Raw genomic sequence first — 15122 nt, forward strand, 5'->3', positions numbered from 1 at the left:
TGATTAGGAAGTGGCAGAGCCAGTGCCCCAGCAACATCAAACTCCTTTCCCCACTACTGAGTCAGGTAAAGACAGACAGCCCCCATCTACCATTCCCTCACATTAAATAACAACAAAATGGCCATGTCAGAGCCTTTACTGATCATCATCCCAGATGAAATAGATCTTGAAAGGGAAAGACAGGTGTATGGAGTTGCCAACCAGTCACCTCAGCTGAGCTCCTGTTCCTGGGCTAGGCAGAAGGTACTAGATTTACATTTCCAGGTAGATCTCTGAGCAATTTGCAGTATGCCTGCAAAAGTTTCTGACTCTCGGTTGTTTTATAACAGCCACAAAAAATGGCTCCCCATGCTGTTGAAATGGAGAAAAGCTTGGGAGTCAAGTTTACTAGAATCTATTTGGTATTAAACCATAAGCATTGTCCCTTAGGTAATTAGAGCTGTGATATCAGCTTGAGGTGGACTGGTGTTGAAATCTTTATGTTAGAAGACAAATCTTGACAAAGGATTTCTTTTCTTAGCTAAATTAACCCATTGTTACGTTTGGTTCTGAAATGAGTTTCCATTAGATTGCATTGGGAAATGATTTGAACAGCCAGTGTCTCTTTGGGGGGGAGGCAAGAACTTGCCTTTTCATTTATAGCTAAACCCATTTATCTAAACCATGTATGTTTATCTTCCTAAATGTAACTGCTTTTCTGCTTTGTGGTGCTCCTTGCTTTCTCTTTTTCTATGATTGAGGCATAATATAATCTGGATTATATTATCTAATCTATTAAGAATGCCTTAGTGTAATTGTGTAGAACAGATTACTAATTCTTCAGGCTTCACCCAGGTACAGTAGAGCACAGTTATAAGTATTACTATCTAAAACCAACTTTATTTTGTAATCAGTGTTTACAAATTGGCATAAAATCAGTGCAGTAAAGGAACATTCCACTAGGTGGATCTGGTGTTCTTCTAACGAAGTATCAAACATTCTAGCGTCATGTAACTGGCATTTTATTTTGCCATTGTGTTTATATGTATAAACAGGGTACATATCATAACCTCAATCTGACTATTTGCTAAATTGCTTAACTCGTAAGATGTTATTGACAAGTTAAAGTGGGTATTTAATTCACTGGCTAATAACTTTATTTCTTTAACCTTCACCTGAAATCTTGAGTGTTTCTTGAGGGAGCTGCATGTAGAAATTGCATCAGTGGATGTTACTATTTTAATTAATAGAAGCAAAGTTTTGAATAACAAGTACCTTTAAAACCAGCTTGTTCAGTGCTAAATACTTTTTTTTATTTTGATTCTAGTGCAAATTTAAATCCTGTTGAAATTTACTGAAATGCAGCGATTACTCTTTTCAAAAGGAGAATGAACTCTAGTTGTGGTTGTTTCCCCAAGTATTCTGCACAATAAAACTATCAGTTTGGACAAAAACAAGAAAAGAAAATGTTAAGCAGATTAGATAATGTTTCTAGAACACTGATAGGAGAAGACATAAAACAAAAATTGTTCTTGACAGATGTGCCCATACATTTAGGCATCAAAAGCAAGTTGACAAATATTTCCAATGAAAATAAATAAATTCTGCCTCCATGTTTGATTAAGCATTAGGTGATTTCTGAACTCCAATGTTAAACTTGCATTTTACCCTTCTAGAAAATGTGAAGTATCTCAGTAGTAATGGGTTGGACTAGAGATTACCTGCTCCATTTGTTCTTACTTTTCAATCTGGGCTACAGTTAACATCAGCCAGCTATTGGTCCTGTGCCTGATAAAGTATTACATACTGTACTTCTTTGTAAAAGTAGTGATAATAACTATTGTGGTAGTGCTGCTGTTTCTCCATAAATAATATCCTGGACCTCGTAACAATGGGAAACATTTGCATGACCAACTTTTGAGAAACTAGCAGGCATTTATGCAATTTTACTTAAAATGTCCTTTTTTGCTATCCAATTCTATATTAGTTGAGCAAACTTGAAAACTGAAGTTGAAAAGCATATACCTTTAAGACATTTCCCTCTAACAAAGGAACCTTGCATCTTTCTCTGTTCGACCTTCTGTCTTATTTAAAAGTTTTCAGTGCAATGTTTTCTTTGTTGTCTCTGTTCCAGTTGTTGCAGCAGTTGGTTGCAGGCCTGTGACTGTTGTAGATATTCAAGCAGGGGTGGGGAACTGATTTTGGCCAGAAGGCCAGAGCTGAAAGTGGCTAACCCATTGCAGGCTACCTTGACAGGTAGCCAGGGCTGTAAAGGAGAGGTAGGGCATGCGCTTCTGATTGTTTTGTTTCTTGCAGCCCTGGCTACACTTTGGCACTTTTCCCTGTTCTACTTCCAGCAGGAAATAGAAACACTCAGAAGCAGCTAGAAGCTTCTGAGTATATCTGATCCCTGCCCAAATAAGAGGTCCTGACTCTGACATACTCTCCAACATTTCTCTGATGAAAATAGGGACATCCTATTCCATAATGATAATTTTACTATTTATACCCCACACATCTTACTGGGTTGCCCAACTCACTCTGGGAAACTTCCAGCATATATAAAAACATAATAAAACATTAAACATTAAACAAAACTTCCCTATACAGGATTGCCTTCAGACGGCTCTGGGGTCAGATAACTTCATATCCTCCAACATTTCTCCAATGAAAATAGGGACATCCTAAGCAAAAGTGGGACGTTCTGGTATCAAATCAGAAACCAGGACAGCTTCTGTAAATCAGGGACGTCCTTGGAAAATAAGGACACATGACTTTGGGAGGTCTGTAATCTAGTTAAATGAAATAGATCAACTTCTGGGAGAGGGGTTAAGTTAAGGCAGCAGCACTAGACAATTGGGGGCTAACCCTCCTTCCTGCTTTCCCAGTTTTGATTTTCTGATTAATTTTTTCTCCATACTGCTATATGCAACTCTGGAGGACATCTTACATCTAGAAAAGAGCATGGTGAGGAAATTTCCTGCCCCAATACCACAACCATAATTCAGGGTATGGAGTTGCTTTTACTTTTTCAAAACCGCATCTCAGAAGTTCTGATCATTTCTAGTTTGGCCTCAAGATCATAAGATTTTGATCAGAATCAGTGGCATGTGGTCAGTGGAGCAGGGGGACCAGGCTGGTCTTCCCAAAGCCTGGGAAGCTTGTGCCTGGCTTAGGGAGGGAGGTGCAATACTCCAAAGGGTCCAAGAGCCCTCCCGCTACCTTCCCAAAGCCCCCCTGGCTTTAGGAAAGAGGAAGGAGGACTCCAGCATGCTTTCAGAGCCCTGTGCTTCCTTCTCAAAGCCCAGGAAGCTTCTGCCCACCTTAGGGAGGGAGGCACAAGGCTTACCCACACAACGTCCCCCCATTGCCCTCCCAAGCTGGTGCCTCTGGCCCTAACTGTTCCCCTACAAAAAAATTCACCACATGCCTCTGATCAGAATGACTTGAGGATGAGGAAATACAATTCAAAATCTCTGGATTGTTCACTCAACCTGAAAAATATCCATTGTTTAGAATACACATGATTTACAGACATAAATTTTCTCCTCTGTTGCTATCACAAAGTGCCACAGACTCTTTGTCCAATGGAATTAACTCATATAATCCCCAATTAAGTATTATTATTATTATTATTATTATTATTATTATTATTATTAGGGGAAGAAATAAAAGATTACACTGTGAGAATAATTGTCTTACTAATAGTGACATGTGTACGTGGGCCCTTATTTAAAAAACACTCCCTCCTTTACCTTTTTTTTAAGAAATCCATATCAAATGTGTTACTACAGTGTGAAAATAGATGATATCCTGCAGGGATCCATTCTACATTAATAGAGGATCAAAAAAACAACATTTTGTAGCATATGCTTTAAAATAACATTATGGCTTATGCAGCTTTTGAATTAATAGTATCATTTAGAATACTGGGAATATAATATAAATGACATATGCAGAAAGATTTGTTTTCCAATAACCTGTTTTTGTGAGGTGTAATTATCACAATAACAAAAAAATGCATGTTTTTGCATTTGTGAAAGCTTTGGGTGGAATAGCAGGGAAGATGTACAAACATCTTTTTGGAAACTGAATTATGTTAAATGTTGAAAACAGTGTTTAGATCCTGAAAGCAATACATTATATAACACCATAGATGAGAGTTTTGGATTAGCATTGGAAGAACAAGTGGAAAATCCCTTTTTCAGAAATTATGTTTTTAAAGAAGTCATGGCAAGTGAAAGAAAAATAGAGATTCTTTATTCCCAGACTTAACTAGCTCATCATTATCTGTATGAATCAGAAAGGAACAGTCTAGCCTTTCAGACCTTGGGGTAAAATCTCTGTGGATTAATTTTAATTGCAAGTAGAATCATTTTTTTCAAATTACTGAACCCCCATGGCCATGATGTCATTTATATGGGTCAGCTGGCAAATGGAATGGATAGAGATGATAATATTAATTAAAATGATAGTATTAATTAAAATGGGGAAACGTTGGGTTTTTATAGAATATGGATTTGAATACATACATTTTGCTTCCAAAGTATCTCCAGTCTGTACTTATTTTTGACTAGAGGTCCAGTGAGAAAGGTATGCTCAGACCACACATATGTCACCATTTTGATTGCTGAGTAGCAGAAGACACATGGCAACCACCATCCTGGAAGTAACTAGACATGCATAAACAGTGGCGTAGCGTGGGGGGTGCAGGGGGGGCTGGTCGCACTGGGCGCAACATCTGGGAGTTAGGGTTAGGGGGCGCAAATCCACGGGTTAGGGGGCGCAAATTACTTGCCTTGCCCCGGGTGCTACGCCACTGTGCACAAAGGACAGCTAATGCAGCTTAGATCTGCAGCTGAATTTTGCCTAAGGAAGCTCCCTTAAAGATTTGTCACTTGGGAGAAAACTAGATCTGATGCAGGACATTCATGATCAGGATCTCCAGCATTTTTGTAAAATATTGGGGTGGGGGAATCAAAGTAGCCCTTGGAAGGAGGGAGAAATCAAGACCACAGTGCTGTGGTTAGTCTATTTCCTCATGTGCCACTTTTCTGATCTATATTGCATCACTGAGCTACTATTTCCCCTGGGAGGGGGAAAAACCATGTGCATCCTTGCAGATGTCTGTTTTATCTATATCAAATAGCTGCTTAAGATGGGAGTTATTTAAACCAGTTAAATCAGTTTGCAGGGCATCCTAATCACAGAACTTTTGTATGTCACCTATTTGCAACTCTTAGAGCCTGTCGTTTCACACCTTCATCAGAGACAGGTGAGAAAAAGGATAAACTGTATAGTACATCCTGCAGATGGAGGGAACCTCCTGCTTTTCCAAAATAAAATTGTGACACATGAGAGCAGTTGATTTCTCTGGTGACTACCCAAAACTGTAGAAGCTTGTCAGCTCTACAGAAGGTTAAGTAATCTGTCCTTTGAACACTTCAACTTTAGAGAATTGTACTTAGCTGGCTGAGCATCTCTTCAGCCTCTTAGGTTATGAATTAAAGTTTTCTTCCCAAAATGAAGAGGCACCAATTTGATGTTGTTTTTCTGTGTGTTAAATTTTTAAAAGGCACATCTTTTCTTTCTAAAAACTTTGTAAACTGGAATCTTTCTGCTGCATTGGGGATCTGTTCTGTCTGATCTAGCCAGACCTCCAGAAGGGTATTGATGTGGAGGGGAGGGTGGTTGACAAGGTAACGCTGTCAAAATTATTTTATTTATTTACAATTATTTATATCTTGCCTATTTGCTCAAGTGTGCCATGATTGCAAATAGGATTAAAACATTCAGTTCTTCAATTTTAAGGTCAGAATTCTTCATGCCTTGTGACAGAAATGAACTCCAAATAACTTTCTTCCTACTGTGGAGTTCTGCCAGCACTTGTGCAAAAGCATCACTTCTTACTCAGAAGAATACCCCAGCTTTCCAGAAAGGGAGCACCATATCCCTGAGAATAATTCACTCAGGGTTCTCTTTTGATTTCAGGTTGGCAGGTGGTGGTGGTTTCTCTGCCTTTAGTTGCTGAGAGCAGGCAGACTGTGAACACCCTGCTGATGAATGCCTGAGAGGAAGAGATGTGCTGGGGATACTCAAGGAATCATAGAATCATAAAATTGTAGAGTTGGAAGGGATCTTGAGGGTCATCTAGTCCAACACCCTGCTATGCAAGAATCTCAACTAAAGCATCCCATGACAGATGGCCATCGAACCACTGCTTAGTCTTAATCTTCCCAACCTCAATGAAACAAGTTTGGATTTAGGTATATTTCTTAATCCTCAATGTTTCTCCTTTCCCCCAATTATTTTTTGTAAGCTACCTTACCTTTTGTAAGGTAAATTTTGAGGGTTCCATCTGTGAAAACTGATCTTCCTTTTCAGACTTCCTAATAATAAGTAAAATGAACAGAAAGGGTTGGCTGGAAGACTTGACGCTTGGTGAATGGTTGTTAAGGCTTTACTTACTTCTATTGCAATCATTGCAGCAATTTGATTAATAATGAGCCTAACAGTTAATGTCACGGTTAAAAAGTTCACAGTTAATATCACAGAAAATGTTGTAGATAAAATTATACTGTTATCTTTAAAAAGCAGAGGCTTTTAAGAAGAAAATTTTTCCAGTAATTTTGTTTAAGGTTTATGATATTAGGCTGTAGATAAATAATACATTACTATATTAGATGGTAGATAGGTTGCTTATTGGTTTTTTAAGGTGAATAAATGTCTGCATTTGAAAGTATTGGGGTAGGGTGGATATATATATATATATATATATATATATATATATATATATATATATATATATCCAGTGGGTCTCACCAGTCCCCCCCCCCCCCAAAATTGAGAAATACTGGTCTAGTCTGCAAAAAGTTACCATGGAAGTAACCTAAAATCAATTTAAGTGGTTGCACTGGAAATCAGAGCAGATTTTCTGACTACTGTAAAAAAGAAACTCTTGGTGTCTCTCCATAAAATGAAATTGGACTGGTCTTGATAAATATTTACATTCCTTGGCCCTATAAATGATTCCCCTTCTTTATTGGCTTTCCAGAGAAGGTGCCAAATGTATCTCTTGCAATTGACCCTTGGCTCCTCTGAGTAGTTTTTTCTTTGTTTTTATAGTGTTGTTTTTCTGTTTTGATTAACCGCTAAGTTTGTGTTATTTTTTATTTATTTCTCTTTGGACACTGCCTTGAGTGCTGTAAAGGCAGCTAATAAATTCTTTCAATGAATACAGTTTGATTTGGATTAAAGGGCCTAATCTCAGAAATGTTTGAGGCATATCATGGCCTGTAGGTCTGCTGCTATCTACATTCTATTCTCATTAGCACTCTAGACCAGGGGTCAACAACCTTTTTCAGCCGTGGGCCAGTCCACTGTCCCTCAGACCATGTGGTGGGCTGGACTATATTGGGGGGGGAGGAGGAATGAACAAATTCCTATGCCGCATAAATAACCCAGAGATGCATTTTAAATAAAAGCACACATGCCACTCATGTAAAAACACGCTGATTCCCGGACCATCCGTGGGCTGGATTGAGAAAGCGATTGGGCCGCATCCGGTCCACGGGCCTTAGGTTGCCTACCCCTGCTCTAGACCATTTGCTTAATATGTAAATGCTCTTTCTATATAGGAACATCTTCTATATCAAGCACTTTCTATTTGTACAGATACTTTCTACCTGGCTTAGTTGTGAATCTGCCCCATGCAGCATCTCTAAGTTAGTGTATCTATACAGGAAAAAGGTGTGATTACTTGAGCAAAGGTGCTCCTAATTCCTGCTTACTTGCAATGTGTTGGCATTAAGCTATTACTGCTTTACAAATTACAAGGTGGCTTGGTTACAGCCAAGGATCTAAAATCAACTCAGCATAATCAGACTTTGCAACATGGACTTCTGTGCAATATTGGTATGTCATAATTAGCTTACCCAACTTGAAACTGTATACAAACATATCTAGCTCTTTTAGAAAGCTGTGCTTTTGCCCTAATAAACAGAGCACACAACGCACTTGTGAACCTTTGAGCTGAACTCTGTTGGCAAAAGCCTTAGATGTGATTAAGCAATTGATTTCAATTAGTTCTGTAACTTTAGTGCAGATATATTTAATTTGCAAACTACCAATGACACACTCCAGGTAGAAGCTGTTTACATATAAGAGTTTGCAAATCCTCAAGGATACACTTCCAGAGACACAACCAGATAAAGCACACGAGTGGGATCTACTTGTGTACATAGCATTGTATCTTCATAGTGAAAGATCTCTTGGAGACTATCGTTTGAGTATGTCTGGTGGTCTGAAGGCAGGAGGTGTTCATTTACTATTGTTAAACATTCCACTTCAAAAGTTCTTCTCAACTGTATATGATCATCTCCACAAGCTTGGATTTGGAGACATGAACATGAACATCATCTAAATGATTAAAAAGGACAACTCATTGCATTCATTCTAAGCCTTCATGGAGATTAAGTAGTTGTTATTTACCATGAAATCCCAAGGCAGGTTTTAAAATAATTGACTGAGAGGTTATGCTTATTGAAGGAGATACCCACAAAGCCCTGCAATGTATGGTGCCTCTGAAAATAACACTATTAGTGATGAGATCTGTGTAGTCTATGCCATGAAGAGCATTAGGGAAGAAATGTTTAAAGAATATCACAAGTTTGATGGGTCTTTCACCATTAGGATGCAGTTATACACACAACAGTTCCATCTCACTGTGTCTATGTGAGAGTGTCTCTTCGTGGATTTTGCAAACTTCTATGCATATATTTAGCTGAAAGTGAAGTATTTTGACCCTACTTGGCACTAAGCTCTTCCACTAAACGAGAGATTAAGCACACCTAACCCTGTTCTGTGTTGTGGCTTATCATGTGTCTTGGGGATCAAGTTCAGGAAAAAGTTGCTAGTTTCCCCTACAATTGTATGTTATGAAAAATAAAGCAAAGCAATAACACTCTACACCCCACCCCTTATGTTTTATGAAGGCTTGTTCTTCTGCCTTTTTTTCAGGCAGCTGGACAACCATATCTAACATAGCGCCCCAGCAGGAAATGCTCTAAAAATCCCTGGAAGCAGTGCCATCCAAGGACTTAATGAACCATCACTTCTTCAGCACTTTCTCTAAAGAATAGAAGATACATAGAGTCCTCCATTTGCATTTTGGGTAAGCTGCTTTATCACAGATTTATTCAAGCATAATTTTGGCTTACCTGATGCCTTTTGAAACTCCATGCCACCATGGGTTCTGCTTTGTTACAGAAGCAGCATATATAATATGCTACAAATAAGCAAACCCCATTGTACAACAATTATTTAAAAGGCAATGGAAATCAGCTCTCTTTTAGATGTACAGATTTCTCATTACATTTTTACACAACATTTTATCCCTAGAAAAATAGCCACATGCTGACAAGAAAGACCAAATTGACAGACCTCAGGATATACTTAACCTATATTTTCATTTTTAAACTGCTTTCCACCTAAATGATTTTCTGGAGGACTGGCAAAAGGTTAGCTAAGGGTGTTTTAATGATTGCATTTCAATAAAATATTATAAAATTAGTCATAAGAAGTGACTGAGTCAACGTAGGGAAAATTAAACTACCTGAATATATTCATTCTCCAACAGATTTTTGCAGGTACTAGAAAAGTAGTACCTTTAAAAAAAATAATTCATCCTTTTATTAGTTCCATAGTGATTGATTACACTCATTGGATCAAGACTTAGTCATCCTTAGAACAGACTCACTAAAATCAATTGGACTTAAGAACTAAGCCCCATTGATTTCAGTATGTCTGTTCTGAGCATGTCTAGGGTAGAGCTTGGTTCCAGTCCATATTGATTAAGACTTTCCAGGGGGTAACTGTGTTATTATGTTGCAACAAACAGAAGAGAGTTTTGTAGCAACTTAGAGACTAACAACTTTATTTTGCATTTGGATAAGAAAATTTAGGAAATCACCTTTAAAATCCTTGTAATGTGTTAAAAAGTCATATCTCTTCTTGTGGAAATTGGCTGCCTATCAAACCTGCTTAAATGCCATGGAAACGAAACATATATAAAAAAAGAAAGAAAGTAGCTTGCTTTTTTACTAATGTAACAAACAGATAAGATAATGTTGCGAAGTCATAAGTCAAAGAAAGGACAGTAGGTTGTGAGCAACATCCCAAAAGTTGCATGAATTGCATTTTCAAATAGCATACTTTGGTCTGGTCATATCTCTTTTGTAACAAGCAGCGGTAGTGGAGATTACTATTCTAATTGGGGGAAAGTGGTGTCACCCATTTTCCTGCTGAAAAATTACCCTCCTGTGAAACTACTACAGGTACTGTACTTGCTTCTTCAGGTGCTATTTGTTTCAAGTAACAGTTTCAGGGGCAAACACACAAGGGTGAAAGGATTAATGCCCCTCACCTTATGCTGTTGGCTCAGTCTAGATTGCTCCCTCTTCTCACTGTTTCACTCAGCTTCTCTGAGACCAAGCCACTTAAATGCAGCAGTATCTATCAATGCATCCTTCATTTGAGAATCACGACAAATTGCAAATAACAGCTTGGTGGGCAATTTTCAGCAGGGAAATGACGTTGTGGGGGGAGGGTTAAGCACTCCTGCCATACTGCAGCCCTTGTGAAGGCCATGGGCCCCCACAGCTGTCAAAGAGGCACACTCTTTTAAATGCAACTGATTTAACATGCAGTATGGTTCTCATTCACTGCTGTGTTATGTATTCACAAAAAGTTTCACTAAGAATGGCTGCCAGCTAGTTACTAGACTAAGTTAAAGGGGGTCGTTTTGGTATATAAAGCTTGGGATTAGGATATCTGAAAGATCGCCTTATATACCCAATAGATCACTGCTCTCTGCAGGTGAGGGCCTCCTGAATACACTATCTATCTTATTAGGAGGTCCTCTCTGCACAATGTAAGAAACTTATGGAAACAACTGATTGGATCAGGGTGTCATTGAGATCCAGGAAAGGGTGAAGCTCCAACTTCTAAGTCAGGTATAGGCAAACTCAGCCCTCCAGATGTTTTGGGACTACAACTCCCATGATCCCTAGCTAACAGTACCAGTGGTCAGGGATGATGGGAATTCTGTTCCCAAAACATTTGGAGAGCCGAGTGTGCCTATGCCTGTTCAAAGTCTTGAGTTGTTTCACTGCTAAAGCAACAACTCAAATCCAAAATTTCACCTTTTCTGATCTGGGAAAATAACAAGCTGTCATTTGCTTTTCACTGAACTGCTGATGGTTTGGATGGGACCTAGAGAGAAGAATACTGCACATATTTATCTGAGAGTAAAGTGCATTAAACTCAGTGGGGCATACTTCTGCATAGACGTGTAGAATTGCACTGTACAAAGCTCTTCATATTTCACATCCATTTGCAAGCACTTCCTTATTTCTGAGGACAGGAGGAACTATTTTTTGTAAAATTGTTTTTATTATTTCATTCTATAATGTATATAAAACAGAGAGAACAACTATAACAACAGGTGAAAATTAAAAGATGAAAAACAAAACATCCTATAATGTCAGAATAAAAAAGTACAAAATAGTTTTGATTCACCCAGGACACCAGTCTTTTCCACATATGGTGCAAGTAATATTACTTGCTTCATTGTTTTATTTGCTCCATGCTTGTAAAGGGGGAAATCTGCATTAGGGCTTGGAGAAATGACTCATTCTTCAAAAATAATTTTCTTCAGGCTCTTTCTGATAGTTCAGTGTTTCTATGGGTAATTCTGGTAGTATCATTAAGAAGATTGGAATGGCACATTTCCTGAATAAAATGATGAAAATGAAAAGTTTAATCTTTTTTTATATCTTCTAGAAAATTGCTTTCAGATAATCCATTGACATCTATATGTGAAGCAATGAACTTTCATGTTCAAGGCCCAGTGTCATCCTGATGCTGTGCCATGTAGCTATACCTGTTCTTGAATGAGCAATAGTTATGCCTTCTCAGCTAATAAAAAAGGTGGTGGTAACCTTGTGCCTACCATTAATTCTTTTAAAATAGTTGAAAATCATTCCCTATTATTTTCCTCCCACTATTGTGATCAAATTTTCACATTTGATCATAGAGCATCATAGACAATCTTTTAGTCCTTAAACTTAATAGGCTGAACAAGGCTTTAAAAATAACTGAGCTAATCTAGAATGGTTCCGGAAAGAAAATGGGATCTCTTGAGATTGTTGGGACTCAGGTTGTTTTGTATGTTTTTAAAGAAGATTACTTGGTTTCTTTGTATTTGGTCTCTATATATCTTTAGAACACTTTACATTTGTCACCGGTTTGCAAAATCTTGTGTGATAATGTCCCACATTTTTGCAAGTCTGTTGTCTGTCTATGTGGGCATTGAGGTGAGAAAATACTGGCCTGACCAATATGTCATGGTAAGATAGAATATGGCTTACCATGACTGCTTGCATATGCTGCCTCCCAGAGAGGCACTCACAGCCACTTTGCTTCTCCCTGGACTTTAAGTCAGTATGAGATGGCAGCTTAAGGCCAGGGAGGAGCGAAGTGGTTGCTATCTCCTCAGGAGCCAGTACTGTATATTCACCCAAAGTCATGTTTCAGCTGAATGTGATGTGCAAATACGGCCAATGTGTAAAAGTTGAAAAAATGAAGAAGATAATATGTTTTGTCTGAAGAACCAGCGATCTTCCTCTTGGGAAAGAAACAATAACCCTTTGTTTTATGAACTGCACAAGGAAATCTCAATACTTCCAAGAAACGTTGGTAATGTTAATCACAATTGCACCAGTTCCACACCTCAACCATGTTTATCTAAGTGTATTCTAACAACTATTGTACCTTACAGGACCAAACTAGAGATGAAGTTAATTGTGTGACTCTAATTAAGGTGCACATTTCCTGCTTTATAAATAACAGCTGCAGGGAAGCCTGAGAAGCCTTGGGACCATGAGGGAAGATCGACTTCAGCTCTTTTTCTCCCTGCCATGGTCCCAACAAAAATAACCTATCTGAAGCCAGTGCTATTGATATACAAATAACAGTTTCAAAGAGGGGAAGGTAAGTTAGCATTCACACACCCTGTTACTTACAGCCATTGGTGAAATGGAATTTCCCTTTGATCAGGCCATTCCTCTCTTTGCTTACTGGAGTTTACAACAGAGATGTAGAATATAGACATAGGTGCCAACTCCTAGGGGCCAAGGCAGTTTTGGCCTCCCCCAACATGTCTTTAGGGCCCCCCTGAATGTTCAGAGGGTGTTCAGCTCCATCCGCTGGCTCCTTTCAACATCACATTGGGCCCTCTCAATCATTTGGAGAAGCTATCTCCTTTGAATATAGAGATTCCTTCCCTGCACATCTCCTCAAATGTCTTACCACTGGTAGATAATAGTAACTGAGTAAATCTTATAATAAGAAGTACATCTTAGCACATACCATTCCATGCTGAAAGTTAGAGAAAGGGGGGAAATCGGCAATTGATTCCTCTGTGCTGTTCTCTTAGTGTGTCCAGTACAGGGCTAAGAACCAGGAGTGCATGTTTTGAACATCTCAGTTTGGCTCTTCAAATTAACTCCTGCCATCCTTTATCTATGCTATATATTTTTCTTGCTTTTTAACATTTCTTTAAACAAGAGCGCTTCATATATGCTTGAATAAGAGCTAGAAAGCTGATGGAGTTCTTTTATTTGGAGTGGGGCTACTCCAGATAGGAGATTCCCATCAGAGTTGCACCGTAAGTCTTGCTCTAGTATATGAAGGGCTCTTGATTAAAGTCATGTTAAAAGGAAGGGGGGCACCATAGAAAAAGTGTCAGAATAATACCCCTTGAGGAGGGGAGAACAGAATATCGTGCGGATCTACAGTTTGAGAAATAGCACATTATCATTACAACTAACACAAGTCCTTTTGCTTGATTGCCTGCTTGCTGAGGTGAGGAGAAGTACATCCTTAAAAGGAGCAGAGCTTGGATAGCTCTGTTAAAAAATAACGGTTTTTTGATGCACCTGAAAGTAAGGTCTGGGACAGGGTCATCTGAGAAATATAAGAAAATGTGAGACGAAACTATGAAGAGAGATGGGGAGGGAGACAAACAGAGGCGTAAACTAATGAATTTTAACAGGTTTTAATTGAAGAGAACACGATTACAGCAAATGGCTATTTATTTCTGTGTTTTTTCATTGAAACATGTACCGGTAGATGTTGTTGGAAAAAAACAGAAAATAACAAAAGCAAACAAAATGTAAATAGCTTACTGGTATATGGCTTTTTACCTCCAGTGACCTCCCCCCCCCCTCAAAATGTGTGCATATTTGATCTGCATTATATGATAAAGATTTTTACACTTTTTTGATATATCCCTAATGTAACTGTACTATAACTGAGGGTGTTCCATCCTCTTATTTGTGGGTGGAAATAAAGCACAGTATGAAAATATATAATCAAATATTTAGTAACCATTCTGACACAATGCCAACATATAGTTGCACATCACTCCAATCCACAAGCAGTGAGAGGTTCCAGGATTTCCATGCACTTAGCCAGGGGGCAGTTTCCTTGGAGTGTGGGACAGCGGAGACTGTCATGTTTATTAACACACACACACACACACACACAAACATACACACACACACACACACACACACACACACAACCTGAGTCTAGGATGGACTCTAGGGGCTTACAGCATTAATACCCCTACTATGAATACTGAACACTCTTTCACATATTAAAAACACACACAAATAAAAATGGAGGCGTAGGGCTTGATTTGTTTGATCAGAAATGCATGCTTTGGGGGCAATTGGAAAGCACACAAAACTCACACTACTTACAATAAAATAATTCCACCTTTATCTTTTCTTTTCCTTTGTTATTTTTCAGGAAATTGCTTTTGTATGTTTTAGCAGAAATTGTACATTGTGAAAATGTCCCTACATGCATTAGGAATCATTCAACAATCTTATGGCAGAGTGACAACTGTTCTTGTTGCAAACCTAGCAGCCCTGCATGCAGCCTTGGCATTAGCTCTGGCTCATTCTCTCACCAGCCTACTCAACAGCTGATCCCTGGGCAGGATTGCCAGAGAAACAAAATCAGAGCAGCATTATATATAGGATTAGGAGAAGAAAAAGTAGTAGCAAGGAAGGCAG

General features: G+C 38.6%; 1 protein-coding gene across 13 annotated transcripts in view; it reads left to right on the forward strand.

Moving 5' to 3' along the window:
• ANKS1B (ankyrin repeat and sterile alpha motif domain containing 1B) overlaps positions 1 to 15122 on the forward strand; it is a 324701-nt gene that overhangs the window by 205047 nt on the left and 104532 nt on the right. The window contains exon 1 of one of the 13 annotated variants that reach the window (XM_083462881.1): positions 9002 to 9151. The exons of the other annotated variants lie outside the window; for them this stretch is intronic. The gene's annotated coding sequence lies outside the window, so the exon portion shown is untranslated. Of the gene's footprint in view, positions 1 to 9001; positions 9152 to 15122 lie in introns of those variants that run through there. 13 annotated transcript variants of the gene reach the window in all.

Source organism: Podarcis liolepis (assembly GCF_965112155.1).
Source record: "Podarcis liolepis genome assembly, chromosome: 10".
NCBI classification, from domain to species: Eukaryota; Metazoa; Chordata; class Lepidosauria; order Squamata; family Lacertidae; genus Podarcis; species Podarcis liolepis.